The sequence below is a fragment of the Thalassophryne amazonica genome, chromosome 10, assembly GCF_902500255.1.
Source record: "Thalassophryne amazonica chromosome 10, fThaAma1.1, whole genome shotgun sequence".
Lineage (NCBI taxonomy): Eukaryota > Metazoa > Chordata > Actinopteri > Batrachoidiformes > Batrachoididae > Thalassophryne > Thalassophryne amazonica.
In genome coordinates, this window is record NC_047112.1 from 18,533,062 (window position 1) to 18,551,864 (window position 18,803).

Genomic DNA, 18,803 nt, shown 5'->3' on the forward strand with positions numbered 1-18,803 from the left:
CAGCCACATCCCCAAAGAGTTTGGAAAAAAAATCTAATAAATCATCGACTTTGATAAAATCATACTTGTGGTCGAAGGGTCTGTTGTGGTTGGACAAAGATGTGCAAATCAATCAAAAGTAAGTAAGTCCCTTCGGCCGCTCCCTTGTTTGCACTCGGGGTCGCCACAGCAAATCTAAGGTGGATCTGCATGTTGAACTGGCACAAATTTTACGCCGGATGCCCTTCCTGATGCAACTCCACATTACATGGAGAAATGTGGCAGGGGTGGGATTTGAACCCGGAACCTTCTGAACTGAAACCAAGTGCATTAAACCACTTGGCCATCAAAAGTAAAGATTAAAAGTAAAAGGGATACATTTTACTGCATGTAGTTTTTACTTTTGGCTAAGTTCAGTCAGCTGTGTGATAGACGGGGTGGGGGGGGTGGGGGGTGGGGTGGGGTGCAAATTTCACCCAATAACCACTGGGATAGCATCCATATGTAGATATAATGTATGTTAAGATCAGATGAATGAAGAAAAATGCAACTTCTGTTTGCATTTTTTTTAAATAATCAAATATTTTTAATGTAATTTTAAAATTTTATGATAAAATTGAAAATAAAAGGCATTTTTATTTATTTTTAGTGACCTCTGCAGTATCTTGGTGGCCCACTGGGGGCAATAGCCTGCACTTTATGGATCACTACCTCAGAGGAACCAGGAAGGTGTCTGTGATAAACTGAGATATTCCGACATTGCGCAGTGGCCTATTTTTAACCATGTTGAGATTTTCTAGGTGTTTTAAAATTCCTTTTTTTCCCCACCCCAAACTTTGTAATCCTTTGTGACATCGCCAAGGTTGTACCAAATGTATACTCCGGGTGTTTTTGCACACTTCAGATGTAACAAGTCAAGCATGATACATCACTGAAGCAGGTGTTAGATCACATTCAAGGGTAACCACGATCTTCACACGCTGGTTTGTCACAACTGTAGGCTGTGACCTTCTGAGATGTTCATCCATGAACGTGAGAACGGTGCTTAAAGCTAAGAAAGAGCTTGCGTCTCCTTACAAGGCAGCACCATTGGTATGCTCTGACAGTGAAAGTCAGCCATGTTCTCAGATGGCAGGGATGTGACTCATTGCAGATTCTGATTGTGATTTTATGGACAAATCTTGAAGCAGCACCCTCGAGCTGCCGTGTTCGCTACAGTGGGCTGAAGTCTGTAGCTCCACTCTTAACCAGTGATGTAATTCTGATGGGTTCTGCAGAATGTAGCCTGCTGTGCACAATGGGACAGTTGTCAGTCGAGTGTGAAGCAGCTGAATTGAGAATCAGCTCCTCCCAATATGACTCTATGGTACTGTGCTGGAAAACAGGACAGTTCTATTACAGGCCGACCGATATGGAGTTTTTAGTGGCCAATACCGATATTAGGAGGGAAAGAATTTGAGATACCAATATATCTGTTGATATGTACATTAAAAATGGTAATTAATACTTATATTTCATTGTCAAACCATGATGACAAAGAAAGGTGTATGAGCTTTGATGTTTTCTAGTTTAAACGTGAACTTTACTTAACTTTAAATAACAGCAAATATAACCAACAACCAACCAACATACATCATACTGCCATCACTTCTTGTCTATTTTGGCCCCAGCTAGCTGGCAGCATAGCAATTACTTCTGTCTTCATTCTTTCATTTTCTATACCCGCTTATCCCAGCTGAAGGTTATGGGAGTGGGTGGAGCCTATCCCAACAGTTATAGGATGAGAGGTTGGGTACACCCTGGTCAGGGTGCCACTCTGTAGCAGAAGCACAGTCAGCTTGCATATCTTTGGAAGTGGGAGGAAGTCAGAGCACGCGGAGGGTAACAGCACGAACATGGGGAGAACATGCAAACTCCACACAGAAAAGACGAGCTGGGAAGTGATCCCAGGAACTTTTGCGTTGAGAGAACAGCTCTAACCACAAAGCCCCTATTCCACCTTACTTGTCTCTTGTCACTGTAAAACACCAACTCTGATTGAAAATGAATGGCAGCTAGTCGCTTTTCCTCTGTCTCTCCTAAACCATGCGACCAAGGGGTGATGGAGTCCCAGCCATACTTGGCAGCATTGTAAAAAATGTCTTTGTACAAACTGTATAATGACACCATTTACAACAGCCAAACTGTTTTTCTGCACAGTTTATTTTGTAAAATAAAAGTTTTCAAATCAGCTAGGTATCCGAGGGCATTTTTTGGACAGTTCACTCATGTTGTATGGCTGGGGGGCCTGGTTGCCTTTTTGTTTGTCTTTTGTTTTTCCTTCCAGGTGGCTTGCATTTGGGACTGAGTGGCTGTGTTGCTGAGGTTATCAGGACCTCACCCTGATCACCTACGGCTCGTCAGGACTCACAGCTGTGGTGCATCTATATGGATTGGAACATGGTGGCATTTAAGACTGGAGTATACAGTGTGTATTTGCCAGAGACTCGTCGTTGTGACCAGACGGGTGAGATCGTCGTCTCGGGAGCCATCTCATCATCAGTGGATGCAGAGAACGTCCAGGGTTTGATGCACGGTCTGTGAAAGAGGAGGGGGTGAGGTCTCACGCTCGTCAGCACACTTCCTGAGGTACGTTAGATTTTGTGACTAACGTTTATACAGTCAGTAAATGTGGTGTCCCTCACACCTTATTATATTGAGCTGTACGTTAGTCATGTATCGGCTTCCACTGCAGTGGAGTTTTGTGAACTGGATGTTCCATGCCTGCAGGTTGGGAAGCTGATTAGTAATGAAGCCAGGAAGTGTTTGCTGTTTATGTACACCTTTGAGTGGTCTCTCTGTGTGTAGAGTGTGGACTCACATAATGGTTCCTTCTTTCACAGACTCGGTTTGTTGCGGCCACCTGGGGGGTGTCAGCGGGGTCCTTGGGTCCGAACGGCTTCTGGCTCCGGACCGTTAGCGCTGCTGGGAGCGCACCGTATCACCACCACGCCAGAATGCACACTCTTTTGTTGTTTTGTATCACATCACTGTTATGTATTAAATTCAGTTAGCCTTTGTACCGTGCTCTGCTTATTTCATACTGGGTCCTTCAAACGCTGGTCGGTTCTCCGAGCTGCGTCCGACACATAACAGTAGTCTCTGGCCAAACATCACGGACCCAGCGGTAGCAGAGACGGTAACGCGCCGGGAAGGCGGCAGTAGACGTTCAGTAGTTATCCGGATCAGTTGCGTGTGCTCTCCGCCCGGATGGTGCGTGTTTGAGACCCATTACTGAATACTGATTTGTGCTCTCTTGCAGCCGTGTTCCTGTGTTTGTGCCTTATCCGTGGGTCGTGGTGGAGTGTGACTGGCGACGGCTTCGCGTCACGCTCCGACCGGATAAGAGGTTTAAACGGGAGCTGCAAGAGTGTGTCTGTAATGGGTGCACGCGCACGGCGGAGCTCTGTGGCACGGGTCGCTGAGCTTCCTGTGTTACAGTTGTAGCCCCGTTTCCCCGGATAAAGATAACTACTGCGTCTGTTGTATCAGCTCCGGCGTTATTTAGTTGAGCACATTTTGGTTGTGTGTTGCACACAGCTGCGCACGGAGATGCAGCTCGTTTGTTTTCTGTCACCAAAGGGGGATTTTTCATTTTTAGCACTTTGGCTCCCTCTTTTGGTGACTTAGTCACATTACCGTTAAGCTCTTAAGTTAGAACAGGTGTGTTCGATTTGTTTGAGCTTAACGGTATACGTCACTGATTTGTTTTGTGTTAGTTCATTTCGTGTGGGTGTTTTTTGAGTTGGTTTTTGTGTGGGATTTATTTTTTTTTTTCCCACTGTTTGTGTCTGGGGTTGTGACCCTGCAGCCTGTCTGAGAAGACACCAAAAAAAAAAAAAAAAAGGACCCAAACAACTGTATGTTGGTCTGTTAGTCTTTCTTTTTATTTCTTTTTGTTTCACCTCCCCAGGGTTTGATGGGACGGTCCCCTGGGGGGTGATGGGGTGGTACTTGGGTTTTTTTTTTCTTTTTTTTGTTTGTTTTTGTTATGCCCTCTCTTCTCCTCTGACTCCAGCCGGGTGAGCCGTAGTGTCGGCGTTGCTGGAGGGGTGCAGTTTGGTTGTGCTGGGCATTTCCCAGGTAGCCTCTGCACCCGGGAGGGGGGGGGGTTTGGGGTATTTTCTTTTTCTTCCCTCTCTTCTCCTCTGGCTCCAGCCGGGTGAGCCGTAGTGTCGGCGTTGCTGGAGTGGTGCAGTTTGGTTATACTGGGCGTTTCCCGGGTAACCTCTGCACCTGGGGGGGGAGTTTGATTCCCTGTTCCACCTCCGGCTTCAGCACGCCTTTGGCCGTCTGCCATCGGCGTGGCTGAGGTTTGGGGCAGTGGGATATACCCGCAGCTAGTGGCTTGTGTAGAAGTCGGAGGAGTGGCGCCGTTTTGTGCCGTTTGCCATAACCGCTGTTCCACTCCTCCCGGTTGGCTTCTGGGGTATAGTCACGGTTGGTGACACTGGACGTGCTTCCAGTTTCCACTGCGCCAAGGGGGTGGGGTTGGGGTTGTTTTGTTTGTATGTTTTTTTTTCTCTCTTCTTGTTTTTCCCCCCAGTTTCCGCCCTCAGGGTTTGACTGTGGTGTCCTCTGGGGGGGAAAGGGCTGTGGGTCCATCTAGCCATAGACGGCCGGGGCTGGGTCCGTTGGTCATGAGGGGAGGCGTCTCCTGGGGTTGACGAGTGGTCCTCTGGGAGGCGCTGGGAGTCCCCGTGGGTGACGTTGGATCCCAGAGGGTCCTCGGCTGTGGTTATTACTCCTGGAGCTGGCGGGAAGTCCTCTGGGGGGTGTTGGTCCCTACATGTCGTTTGGGGGGGGGGGGGGGGGGTGTTTTAGCGCTTTTATTTGTAAGCTTAAGTTTGGGGTTTTTCTTTTCTCCTCTTCCCGGGGTTTGATAGGACGGTCCCCTGGGGAGGGGGGGGTGGTTTGGTTGTTTATGTTTGTCTTTTTTGTTTTATGACTAATGACCGCACATGGTTGGATAAAGGCTGACCGCACAGGTTTAAGAACTCCTGGCCACACCTGTGCTAAGTGACTGACTGAAACAAAGGCAAGGATGCAGCCAGAGGAGAGGACATCAACCATTCTGTTGGAAGACGAATGCAGATGCGGTTTCCAGCCATGGTCCCTGGAGGGGGGTGTTTCTCCTGGGCCAGGTTTGTGTGGTTGCCGGGAGGCTTCCCGTGAGGGTGGGGTACTGTTGTATGGCTGGGGGGCCTGGCTGCCTTTTTGTTTGTCTTTTGTTTTTCCTTCCAGGTGGCTTGCATTTGGGACTGAGTGGCTGTGTTGCTGAGGTTATCAGGACCTCACCCTGATCACCTACGGCTCGTCAGGACTCACAGCTGTGGTGCATCTATATGGATTGGAACATGGTGGCATTTAAGACTGGAGTATACAGTGTGTATTTGCCAGAGACTCGACCTTGTGACCAGACGGGTGAGATCGTCGTCTCGGGAGCCATCTCATCATCAGTGGATGCAGAGAACGTCCAGGGTTTGATGCACGGTCTGTGAAAGAGGAGGGGGTGAGGTCTCACGCTCGTCAGCACACTTCCTGAGGTACGTTAGATTTTGTGACTAACGTTTATACAGTCAGTAAATGTGGTGTCCCTCACACCTTATTATATTGAGCTGTACGTTAGTCATGTATCGGCTTCCACTGCAGTGGCGTTTTGTGAACTGGATGTTCCATGCCTGCAGGTTGGGAAGCTGATTAGTAATGAAGCCAGGAAGTGTTTGCTGTTTATGTACACCTTTGAGTGGTCTCTCTGTGTGTAGAGTGTGGACTCACATAATGGTTCCTTCTTTCACAGACTCGGTTTGTTGCGGCCACCTGGGGGGTGTCGGCGGGGTCCTTGGGTCCGAACGGCTTCTGGCTCCGGACCGTTAGCGCTGCTGGGAGCGCACCGTATCACCACCACGCCAGACCGCACACTCTTTTGTTGTTTTGTATCACATCATTGTTATGTATTGAATTCAGTTAACCTTTGTACCGTGCTCTGCTTATTTCATACTGGGTCCTTCAAACGCTGGTCGGTTCTCCGAGCTGCGTCCGACACATAACAACTCACCTGGCATAAATGTTTTATTATTGCTGTTAAAGCTCACCCTGCATCCCACAATCAAGTAGTATGTCTCTTTTTTTTCAGGACAACCTGTACCTTCAGAATATATATTATATAGTGGTGTTTTATAACTGTAATAAAAGTAATAATTTTCACACATTTAGTCAAAAAAATACAGCAAACTATAATAAACAACTATTTTGACACTTTATAAAGGTAGTTTTGGATCTTGTACAAAAGAATGTACAAAATAAAGGTTATAACAATAAACACAAATGCACATTTTGAACAATCTATACAAAATGGTCTATGCATTTTGTTGGTCTTCATGCCACATCTCAAAGCGATTTCTATCTGCTATTACACAAAGGGCCACATCACAAACTTTGCACTTCCATGGAGTTGACTGTTCTTGTTGGAATGAGTTCCTGCACTGTAAGGAAGGAGGAGGAACCCCTCCCCTTCCTTCCATTCATATGCTTAAAAAGTACTTTACGCGTCAATTGCTGGAGTGAGAAAGCTTGCCATAGGCTTATTCAACAACATTCACAGGCCAAGGAGTGAAGCATCTCTTCTACTCACACTCTTTGGCACACCACGTGAGATTGTATGAGGCCCTCTAACTCTGATCACTTCCATTCATATGCATAATGGTGCTTTACACGTTGGAGTGTGAGAGGCTTATTTCAACAACATTCACAGGCCAAGTAGTAACCCATCACTTCTACTCACACACTTTGGTGCACCACGTGAGATTGCTCTGCCCTACAAGTGGATATTGGAAAACCATGTGACGGTGAACCAATTCCTGATTGGACACTCACATTGCACACATCATCACACAGCTTCTATGAGGACTACAAGCATGGTGGAGGGCTGCTTCAAAAGTCCGTGGAGTGCACTTTTCTGCAAAAAAGGCAGTTTCTATCGAATATCATTAAAAAGTTGTGTATCATTAAATAAAACTTGTATTCTGCTGTCGTATACGACGGCGGCAACCCCAGAGGGTTGAGTTTATAACGATATGTTCATGAAAGGCTCATATCAGACAATATTTTAGGGCCAACTAATATATTGTTCAGATTCTAATTTCTTTCTCCATGTTGGAAAAGAGTTTCTTCCCCAAGTGAACAGATTTGTATGATTTCAATTTAGAAATCAGTTTACATTCGAATCCTCACCTGTGGTCATGGTAGAAGCACTAGTCGCAGTGGAAGAATGCTCACTGTTTGCCTCACTTTGGAGGCTTTCTAGTCATGCCCTACTGGGAGGAAATCCCAGGGAATAGACCCAGAAAATGCTGGAAGGATCATATATACCATCTGGCCCAAGAATGCCTCAGGATCACTCAGAGAGATCTGGAGGATGGAAGTGGGAAGATGGATTACTGTGTTGTCACCATGGCCCAGTCCCAATCCTGTACAAACAGCAGAAGATGGAAGGATGGACACACCTTTGTTCGACCATAAGGATCCCATTGCTGTGGTGTACTGACAGAATCCACATGCAGGCCTGAGTAACGTGTACGTGTGATGTCGTGAACTTCAATCTTGCTCATCCTCCTCTCTCCATGTCATCTTGCTTGCCACTCATCTGCATACTGTCTAATGAAGCAGAAACAAATCCCAAAGCTTTATATCTGCAGTAGACGCGAGCTGTGAACAAGAGATGTTTCCTCCTACGCAGGCAGGCAGACAGGCAGGAGCTGGAGACACTCAAACACCTTAAAGTGTAGCTCCTGTAACGCCGATGAAATCTCACTGGTCACAGTGAGTGAGCCTGCAGCCACCATCTGAGCTGTGAGCTGCAGTTCTGCACATTTATGCTCTACATTTAAAAATCAGCTCACTTCTGCATGTAAGCATCCATGCACATGCAGTGACATCTTTGTATGCATATGGATGGAATATAAAGTAAGAAACTACTGGCTTCAAGTGTTTTACTGTTACAAAATTAATACAACCTCTGCCATTCACTGTTGTCATCAAATAATCTGTAATATATTGTAAAATAAGTATTTGAATCCTTGAATTTAAACAGAAACAGATACTTGCATTAGTATCCTTGTGTCTAATTGTCTTAGTCTTGGCTTTATCACTCTGATATATAAATGAGGAGATATTGACAAAAGTATGTCTTTGTCTTACTTTTGAGAGTTCAGATGGATCAGATGTCTGTATGGGTGGTTGCCATCCAAGACCCAAGGTGGTTTGTGGTGTTGTGGATGTGGCAAAGAGCAATGCTACACTTGACTTGTGTAATTTATGTAACCACAAGATCATGTTGAGAATAAATAGAATACTGGCAGGTCTGCTTTTACAATTTAAAGCAGGAAGGTTTATAACTAAAGTAATATGGAGGGGGGGGGGGGGCGTTAGGTTAGAGTAGCGGATATAAAAAAAACAACCAACTGATACTGACAAATAATAATAACAATAATAATAATCTATCTGCAGCTGCCAAAGGCTAATAACGTGTAATGATCAATACTCCGTTCAATAAAATGGGCGGTCCTTGGAGGTTCTTGCTGAAACTCAGATCAAATTCGAAATCCTCTGAGATAAACTCATTTAGGATGTTTGCTTCAAATTAGGTGAAAATCACATGAATTTTATTCAAGTTATTATGCGCACAAGAAAGTGTAACAGAAACACACACAGAGAGTATAAATCTACATCCCTCTTAAGACGTTATGGCCGACGTAGTGCAAATGCTTTTGCAAATAGTCTTGGTTAATAAGGGGAACAGGATTCCGGTAAGATAAAAAATATTGTTTTAATGGTTCTGTAGGTTCATATTTGATGTCTAAATGTGTGATTTTACTGATTTAATATCAGAACTTAACTTTACGAGGTCCAATCTCATGGCCAAACTCCAAATATGACAAGTCTCTCTCTCTCTCTCTTATAACCTCTATCAGTCTCAGGGGAAACTACCTGTAATAAGCCATGCTTCCTCTCTGCAGTTCAAATCTAATCTAACGGGACGACTAAAATATTCCAGAGAGCAACATAGGAATCAATACTTTTAAAAAAGTTTTCCATCCCTAATTAAAATGAGCCTAAAGACTATGAAGTGTCCTCAGGTGGTCAGGTTGGGGACTCCAGGTCAGCTGAGCAGAAAGCTCCAACCCAGGTGGTGCACTGACGTAAGCTTCGGAATAGATTTTAGGGAATCCTGTTGGTGCTGCGGGCTGCCTAAGCCCGAAACATTTCACATGCTGCCTAACATTCCTCCTCAGGATCTCTCTAGGATGATGCATGAGAAGAGTTTGTCCTTCTGTCTACTTTTTAAATCATATTTCACCAAGAAATCACTGCAAATCATCAAACTGCACCCCATAGTAGCACACACACACACACACACATACACACACACACACACACACACATTCCCAAATTAAAAACAACTAGATGAAATAGAGAGTGGCCCATGATGAGCAGCCTCCACGCCAAAATTTTCCAAACGACTGCTGTATTAAACAATTCTGGACTTGTGGGACTGAGCGATGCCGCTCAGGCTGCTGGTACAGAGGGAGTGTTATGTAATTAATACTCCTCCTCCTATGCAGATACAGTAAAGCCGAGCAATCCCGGCCTCGGCTGTATCCCGAAATGACTGGATCTCCTTTGTGTGTCAGTCATCCATCACTCTGACTCCAGTAAAACCTGCATCAGTGGCATTCTTACAGCTTCCATACAGAAGCTGTCACGCATGCAGCATGCAGGAAAATCTGTCCCTCACCCACACATGAGGCAAAGTGAACCCAACGAAATCCACTTGCCTTATTGTCGGAGAGAGGAAAAAGTGGTGGCTCTCTTACCAACAAATTCACCTTCTTCAGGAATGCTTCCTCTGCTCTCCCATCAGCCGGCTTCTTCCAGAGCACCAGCTTTCATCTTTCCAGTAAAGAGAGGGAAGAGAGCGGTGGAGGAGTTTAAATAATTAGCATTCCTCTTGCTCTTGTTTTCTCTCTCTCTCTCTCTCCCTCCTCTCTGACAGATTTCTCTATAGTCTCCGGGGGGGTAAAGCAGGAGCATCAGTGATACACCGCCAGGCGCTCCACTGCAGGAGGCTGAACGTCAGTCATGCAGGTCACCTAGGGAACCGGTGCGCCCCGCCTCCAGCCGATGAGGATTGGTGGGCTGATGGAGAACCAGAAGTCCTCAGATCCACAGATGGGTGGCTGTGGTGGGATCATGTACAGTGCCAAACAAACAGTAGAGGATTGCAGTACTTGTAAACTATCTCTCTCTCTCTCTCTCTTTCTCTCTATCTCGCTTCAGAACTCACCACTTTATTTTACAGTTGCTAGGCAACAGACGTGTAAGAGCGTACTGCAAAGCAGGAGGAAAGATGTGGGAGAGTTGTTCAAGTCCTCAACTCTCACCATCTCTCGCTCTCTGTCAGAGGTGTGGATGGATGCTGAATATTTCAGCTCTCAGCGGCTGCAGCAGTCTGTTACGTGCATCACTACAAAGAGAAAGACCATCATGCAAAAAGAAAATCCAACTGCATCCTCCCCCCTCAGTGCAATTATACCCCAATTATACTGAGAAAGAGGGGCTCACTTTCTAAAATGTGCCTGAAATGATCATTAAAGGCCATTTTATAGGATGCAAAATTATTATTTAAGCCTTAATATTCCTGGATGATATGCTTGTCTGTGATTGGTTCTTAAGCAATAAGGAAACTGACATACGAGGTCTGTCCATAAAGTATAGGTCCTTTTAATTTTTTTCAAAAACTATATGGTTTTTCCACGCCTGTCGGTGACGTCATTCGCCTGTGAGCACTCCTTGTGGGAGGAGTCGTCCAGCCCCTCGTCGGAATTCCTTTGTCTGAGAAGTTGCTGAGAGACTGGCGCTTTGTTTGATCAAAATTTTTTCTAAACCTGTGAGGCACATCGAAGTGGACACGGTTTGAAAAATTAAGCTGGTTTTCAGTGAAAATTTTAACGGCTGATGAGAGACTTTGAGGTGATACTGTCGCTTTAAGGACTTCCCACAGTGCGAGACGTCGCACAGCGCTCTCAGGCGGCGTCATCAGCCTGTTTCAAGCTGAAAACCTCCACATTTCAGGCTCTATTGATCCAGGACGTCGTGAGAGAACAGAGAAGTTTCAGAAGAAGTCGGTTTCAGCATTTTATCGGGATATTCCACTGTTAAAGGAGATTTTTTTAATGAAAGACGTGTGGGCGGATTGCAGCATCGGCTCGCAGCCGCCGCGACGCTCCGCCACAGGAAAAACACCTCTGTTGGAAGCCTTAAGGACAAGTTGGAACATGTCCAGCTGTTAAACAATTTCTCATATACTCAGTCCACTGAAAGCCATCAAAAGCCGCCTGGATTTTACAAATGGTTATCAACACGGAGGTGTTTTTCCTGTGCCGCCGCACCGCGCCGGCTGCGTCCCGATGCGCGGACCCGTTCGCACGTCTTTCATTAAAAAAATCTCCTTTAACAGTGGAATATCCAGATAAAATGCTGAAACCGACTTCTTCTGAAACGTCTCTGTTCTCTCATGACGTCCTGGATCAATAGAGCCTGAAATGTGGAGGTTTTCAGCTTGAACAGGCTGATGACGCCGCCTGAGAGCGCTGCGCGACGTCTCGCACCGTGGGAAGTCCTTAAAGCGACAGAATCACCTCAAAATCTGTCATCAGCCGTTAAAATTTTCACTGAAAACCAGCTTAATTTTTTGAACCATGTCCACTTCGATGTGTCTCACAGGTTTAGAAAAAATTTTAATCAAACAAAGCTCCAGTCTCTCAGCAACTTCTCAGACAAAGGAATTCCAACGAGGGGCTGGACGACTCCTCCCACAAGGAGTGCTCACAGGCGAATGACATCACCGACAGGCGTGGAAAAACTCACGCATGCGCACGAGGGTTCAAGCATGTCTGACGTTAAAACATATGAATGAAATCCATATAGTTTTTGAAAAAAATAAAAAGGACCTATACTTTATGGACAGACCTCGTATAAGGATGAAAGAATTTGAAGGGGAAAAAAAATCTGAAGGAAAATTTTCTGCCTGAAGGGATTGTGATTTATGTAACTGTACTGAAGAAAAAAAAAAAACTCCATACAGTTAAGGCCATAAGTTTATACACATTGCTGAAAACTTTCAGACTCCACACATTTCATTTTACCAAACAATAAACAATAACTTAATGTTAAATCAGTCACAAAGTCTACCCCATCTACACATAAATGTATTTTAGAGCTGCAGTGATTCGTAGTTTAACTAGGTATTAATCAATTATTAAATTAATTGCCAACTATTTTAATACTGATTAATTGTTTTGTCCACATTCTTAGATGTCAGCTTCTAAAATATGAACATTTCTATATTAGTTTCTGTCTGACAGTGAAATATCTTTGAGTTGTGGACAAAATAAGACATTTGAGGACGACACCCTGGGCTTTGGGAAACATTTCCCACCCTTTTCTATCAGTATATGGCCTAAACCACTAATCAACTGATCAATAAAATAATAAATGAATTAATGGATATACAAATTACCATCGGCTGATTTATTTTCATTGTTATTCAACATCCTCTAGAGTTGTGTCAAGAAGGTGTCAAATGTATATCAAATCAATAAGCAGATCAATACGCATCTTCTGTGTTAACCCCAAGAGAATGGGAGAAGCTGAAAGGAACAAAAATAAACAAATAATTACAAAGTATACATACACCAAGTTTACAACATCTTTTAAACAGCACTTAAGATTTCATTAGAAACAAGAAATTGATTTTAATAGTTCCGAAATTTTCTGAATGACTAATTGACATAATTAGAGATTAAATGGTGCCCCCATGGCTGTATTTATGAGCCTGTACAGAAAATGTTGATGAATAAGATTCTCTGCTAAGACTACATTTGGTCCCAGGTCTATAAACTTCATAGAGTCAAATCAACTCCATCATAGTGCAAATCAACATGTTAAGCACAAATAAGAGTTAATCAGAGCTGATTTCAGTCTATAATAAAGTTTATGTCACTATTTGTTTTTTGTTGTTGTTGCTTGTGCTAGAATGGCCAAAGCAGATGGCCGCCCCTCTGGGTCTGGTCTTCTGGAGGTTTCTTCCTGATACCCCAAAAAAGAAAAGGAACAAAACACTTGGGGAGTTTGTCCTCCTTACGTTTGCCGATGTGTTTGCTCTGGGTAAATTTAAACCTTAATTCCTTGTGTAGCGCCTTGGCATGACATGATTTGGCAAAATGAATCTTTTCACCTAACATATTGCAAATGTGCAGGGATTAAATTACTGTTTGCTGTTGAAATTTTGCTTTTCTGAGCATTTGTATCTTAAAATTCCTCTACACAAAATGTGCAAGTTAAAACATTTCCATTGTAGCACTGTGACTGTAAAATGACTATATTTCACCATTTTCTTGGAGAACACACTAACATACCTTGGAGATATAATTATTAATATAAATATGGATTTAAAAACTGCAATAACTATTCCCTATCTTTTGTTTTAAATAAAATGTATTTTGAATTTATTTGCTACTTGAGTAATTTTGCTTTGCTGAAGTTTGTGCACATACACGCGAAAAATGACTGAATGAACTCAATTTAATTATGTGCAGGATTTCCATCTAAGAAATGTATGTAGCCCAACTCAAAAAAGCATGTCCATGCAAGATAAATTAATTTAGTTGAGACTACATATATTTATTAGAGGGAAATCCATTCCAGTGAACCAGTTTTTTGAGTGTACGGTGCATCCAGAAAGTATTCACAGCTCTTCACTTTTTCCACATTTTTTATGTTACAGCCTTATTCCAAAGTGGATGAAATTAACTTTCTGCTCAAAATTCTACTCACAACACCCCATAATGAGAACATGAAAATGTACAACCCCTGGCAAAAATTATGGAATCACCGGCCACGGAGGATGTTCATTCAGTTGTTTAATTTTGTAGAAAAAAAGCAGATCACAGACATGACACAAAACTAAAGTCATTTCAAATGGCAACTTTCTGGCTTTAAGAAACACTATAAGAAATCAGGAAAAAAAATTGTGGCAGTCAGTAACGGTTACTTTTTTAGACCAAGCAGAGGGGAAAAAAAAAAAATGGAATCACTCAATTCTGAGGAAAAAATTATGGAACCATGAAAAACAAAAGAACGCTCCAACACATCACTAGTATTTTGTTGCACCACCTCTGGCTTTTATAACAGCTTGCAGTCTCTGAGGCATGGACTTAATGAGTGACAAACAGTACTCTTCATCAGTCTGGCTCCAACTTTCTCTGATTACTGTTGCCAGATCAGCTTTGCAGGTTGGAGCCTTGTCATGGACCATTTTCTTCAACTTCCACCAAAGATTTTCAATTGGATTAAGATCCGGACTATTTGCAGGCCATGACATTGACCCTATGTGTCTTTTTGCAAGGAATGTTTTCACAGTTTTTGCTCTATGGCAAGATGCATTATCATCTTGAAAAATGATTTCATCATCCCAAACATCCTTTCAATTGATGGGATAAGAAAAGTGCCCAAAATATCAACGTAAACTTGTGCATTTATTGATGATGTAATGACAGCCATCTCCCCAGTGCCTTTACCTGACATGCAGCCCCATATCATCAATGACTGTGGAAATTTACATGTTCTCTTCAGGCAGTCATCTTTATAAATCTCATTGGAACGGCACCAAACAAAAGTTCCAGCATCATCACTTTGCCCAATGCAGATTCGAGATTCATCACTGAATATGACTTTCATCCAGTCATCCACAGTTCATGATTGCTTTTCCTTAGCCCATTGTAACCTTGTTTTTTTCTGTTTAGGTGTTAATGATGGCTTTCGTTTAGCTTTTCTGTATGTAAATCCCATTTCCTTTAGGCAGTTTCTTACAGTTCGGTCACAGACGTTGACTTCTTATATTTTTGTTTTTTAATAAATTTGCACAAATCTAAAAAAAAAAAAAAACTTTCACATTGTCATTATGGGGTATTGTGTGTAGAATTGTGAGGAAAAAATGAATTGCATCCATTTTGGAATAAGGCTGTAACATAGTGTGAAAAAAGTGAACTGCTGTGAATACATTCCAGATGCACTGTAATTTATATATATATATATATATATAACATTTTATGCCATACAAGTGTATATAGCTTTTGACTTCAGACATTTTCTTTATACTTGCATTTTCTCAGCCAGCACTGAGGTCTGAGCTTCAGCTGATTCAGAGGGAAAACCTTAGTCACACTGTCAGTCTGCAGGCAGAGGTGGAGAATGTCAGCAGGGAGACAGAAAGAAGACAAACAGCTCCATATCCATCTCCTTTACCTCCTCTCTTCCCACTCCACCCAAACGCTCACATTCACCCACCTCCTGCTCCGGTGCATTTACTGTTCTCATGGATGTATTCATAGATTTTGAGAACATATCTGATCAGTGATACTTTTTTAAACCACAATAATCTGTTGATGTGAAACTACGTGAAAGAATTTGTAAAATATAGCAAAATGTTTGTTTTGTTGATACACTAAAACATTATCAGGGCAGTTCCACTTAAATTCAATTTCTTCCTTAAAATGTGGCATATCCCAACTTTTAAATAAGTTTGGTTTCAGCACAAAAGCACAAGTTATATATTCAGGGTGGTTCAAACAATTTCATGTAATTGAGTAACTACACAGTCCAAGCAAATGAAAATAAACAGACTTAATATTAAGCAAAATAAGGTTGATTCATCAAAAATTTTCATGAGAAATTTAAATGTATGTGGACTTCATGAACAATTTTACAAGTTTGTGCACTGCCTGTGACACGCCAAAGGAATCTGGATTCCCACACTTGGTCTTCTTATAGACTTCCTTGGACTTCACAAAAATGTTTCCTGGACCCACTCAACTGTCTCTTCCTGGTGGTCATCCAGATCCTTTTGCCCTGCACATAGAACTTTCCTCTGAACTTTTTTGTGCCATGTCCAAAACCGTGTTGCAGTTGATGCATTTTTAGCGAATTCTCTCACAAAAGCAGGCTACAGTGTTTGGCTGTGTTTCAGCATATTTTAACAAACAAAATGCCTTTGCTTTTTCAGTGAATGGTATTTCTATACCTGAATAGAAAACCAACATAAAACATTAAACATAGACTTTTGAGTTGTTTCAACACATGCTGTTAAAAGTTTTGGTAATTTTAATGAAAATTGGAGAAGTTATTAGATTCTGAAATTGTATACATTTTTCTGAAACACCCTGTGTTGTGTGTATATATACAACCCCTGGCAAAAATTATGGAATCACCGGCCTCTGAGGATCTTCATTCAGTTGTTTAATTTTGTAGAAAAAAAGCAGATCACAGACATGACACAAAACTAAAGTAATTTCAAATGGCAACTTTCTGGCTTTAAGAAACACTATAAGAAATCAAGAAAAAAAATTTGTGGCAGTCAGTAACGGTTACTTTTTTAGACCAAGCGGAAGGAAAAAAAATATGGAATCACTCAATTCTGAGGAAAAAATTATGGAATCACAAAAAAACAAAAGAACACTCCAACACATCACTAGTATTTTGTTGCACCACCTCTGGCTTTTATAACAGCTTGCAGTCTCTGAGGCATGGACTTAATGAGTGACAAACTGTACTCTTCATCAATCTGGCTCCAACTTTCTCTGATTGCTGTTGCCAGATCAGCTTTGCAGGTTGGAGCCTTGTCATGGACCATTTTCTTCAACTTCCACCAAAGATTTTCAATTGGATTAAGATCCGGACTATTTGCAGGCCATGACATTGACCCTATGTGTCTTTTTGCAAGGAATGTTTTCACAGTTTTTGCTCTATGGCAAGATGCATTATCATCTTGAAAAATGATTTCATCATCCCCAAACATCCTTTCAACTGATGGGATAAGAAAAGTGTCCAAAATATCAACGTAAACTTGTGCATTTATTGATGATGTAATGACAGCCATCTCCCCAGTGCCTTTACCTGACATGCAGCCCCATATCATCAATGACTGTGGAAATTTACATGTTCTCTTCAGGCAGTCATCTTTAGAAATCTCATTGGAACGGCATCAAACAAAAGTTCCAGCATCATCACCTTGCCCAATGCAGATTCGAGATTCATCACTGAATATGACTTTCATCCAGTCATCCACAGTCCACGATTGCTTTTCCTTAGCCCATTGTAACCTTGTTTTTTTTCTGTTTAGGTGTTAATGATGGCTTTCGTTTAGCTTTTCTGTATGTAAATCCCATTTCCTTTAGGCGGTTTCTTACAGTTTGGTCACAGACGTTGACTCGTTTCCTCCCATTCGTTCCTCATTTGTTTTGTTGTGCATTTTCGATTTCTGAGACATATTGCTGTTTTCTGTCTTGACGCTTTGATGTCTTCCTTGGTCTACCAGTATGTTTGCCTTTAACAACCTTCCCATGTTTGTATTTAGTCCAGAGTTTAGACACAGCTGACTGTGAACAACCATCATCTTTTGCAACATTGCGTGATGATTTACCCTCTTTTAAGAGTTTGATAATCCTCTCCTTTGTTTCAATTGACATCTCTCATGTTGGAGCCATGATTCATGTCAGTCCACTTGGTGCAACAGCTCTCCAAGGTGTGATCACTCCTTTTTAGATGCAGACTAACATGTCTGTGATCTGCTTTTTTTCTACAAAATTAAACTGAATGAACATCCTCCGAGGCCGGTGATTCCATAATTATTGCCAGGGGTTTTATTTATATATATATATATATATATATATATATATATATATATATATAGAGAGAGAGAGAGATATATATATATAGATAGAGAGATATATATATATATAGAGAGAGAGAGAGACAGAGAGAGAGAGAGAGAGAGAGAGAGAGGGGCTAATGTGCTCACTCACTCATCTTCACCCGCTTACTCCAACAAAAGGGTCACGGGGGGCTGGAACCTATCCCAGCAGTCATAGGGTGCGAGGCGGGGTACACCCTGGACACAACGCCAGTCTGTTGCAGGCCAAATACAAACACACACAGGCACACCTGATAATTTAAAGTTTCCACTCCAGCCAACCTGCATGTCTTTGGATGTGAGAGGAACCAGGAGCAAACCCACGCAAACTTGACACAAAGGCCACAGATGGGAATCGATCCCATGACTTTCTTGCTGTGAGGCAACAGTGCTAACCCCTAAGCCACCATCCTACCTTGGCTAATTTCCTTTATTTTATAATTGTTTTAGTGATTTACCATTGCTTTCACATATCTCCAAGTATGTTGTCATGGAGGAGTGTGAAAATTTCAGGAATATGAAGCAGAGCTGAAAAATGTCACACTTTAAGAGGTGTTCCCTGCAGTAGAAAACTACATGGGGAGCCAGTGAGTCTCATGGAGAAAGCCGCACAAGTTTATCCGAGTTTGATGAAGTGTGACCACGAAGAGTCGGACAGAAAGCAATGGCGGGTAACGACAGCGGGTGGCTCTGTTCGTGATCAAGAGGAGAGCCGAGATGTGGTGATCCAGTTGTATTTACAGATTTGATGTTAAAAAAAAATGTTAGAGTTAACTTTCTGAATACACCTTGGGTTACAAAGGAGGCAGAAATATGTTGGTTGGCCAACCTTGGAATAGTCAGGCAAAAACAAATTGTATGCCCCTTCTAGTGGTACAAAAGTACCTATATGTGGAGAGAATTCAGAGGTATAGGCATTGATTCGTAACACATTTGGTATTCAACTTAAATCCCCTAGAGCCTTTTGCACATACAC

The 18,803-nt window shown here is 42.5% G+C and overlaps 1 long non-coding RNA gene across 1 annotated transcript; it reads left to right on the forward strand.

Annotated features, from left to right (window-relative positions):
* The first annotated feature begins 1,821 nt into the window (after positions 1–1,821).
* On the forward strand, positions 1,822–18,243 carry LOC117518393. Its single transcript, XR_004562972.1, has 3 exons — positions 1,822–1,843; positions 2,434–2,439; positions 18,133–18,243. It is a non-coding gene; the product is annotated as an uncharacterized LOC117518393 (long non-coding RNA).
* Positions 18,244–18,803: the final 560 nt, after the last annotated feature.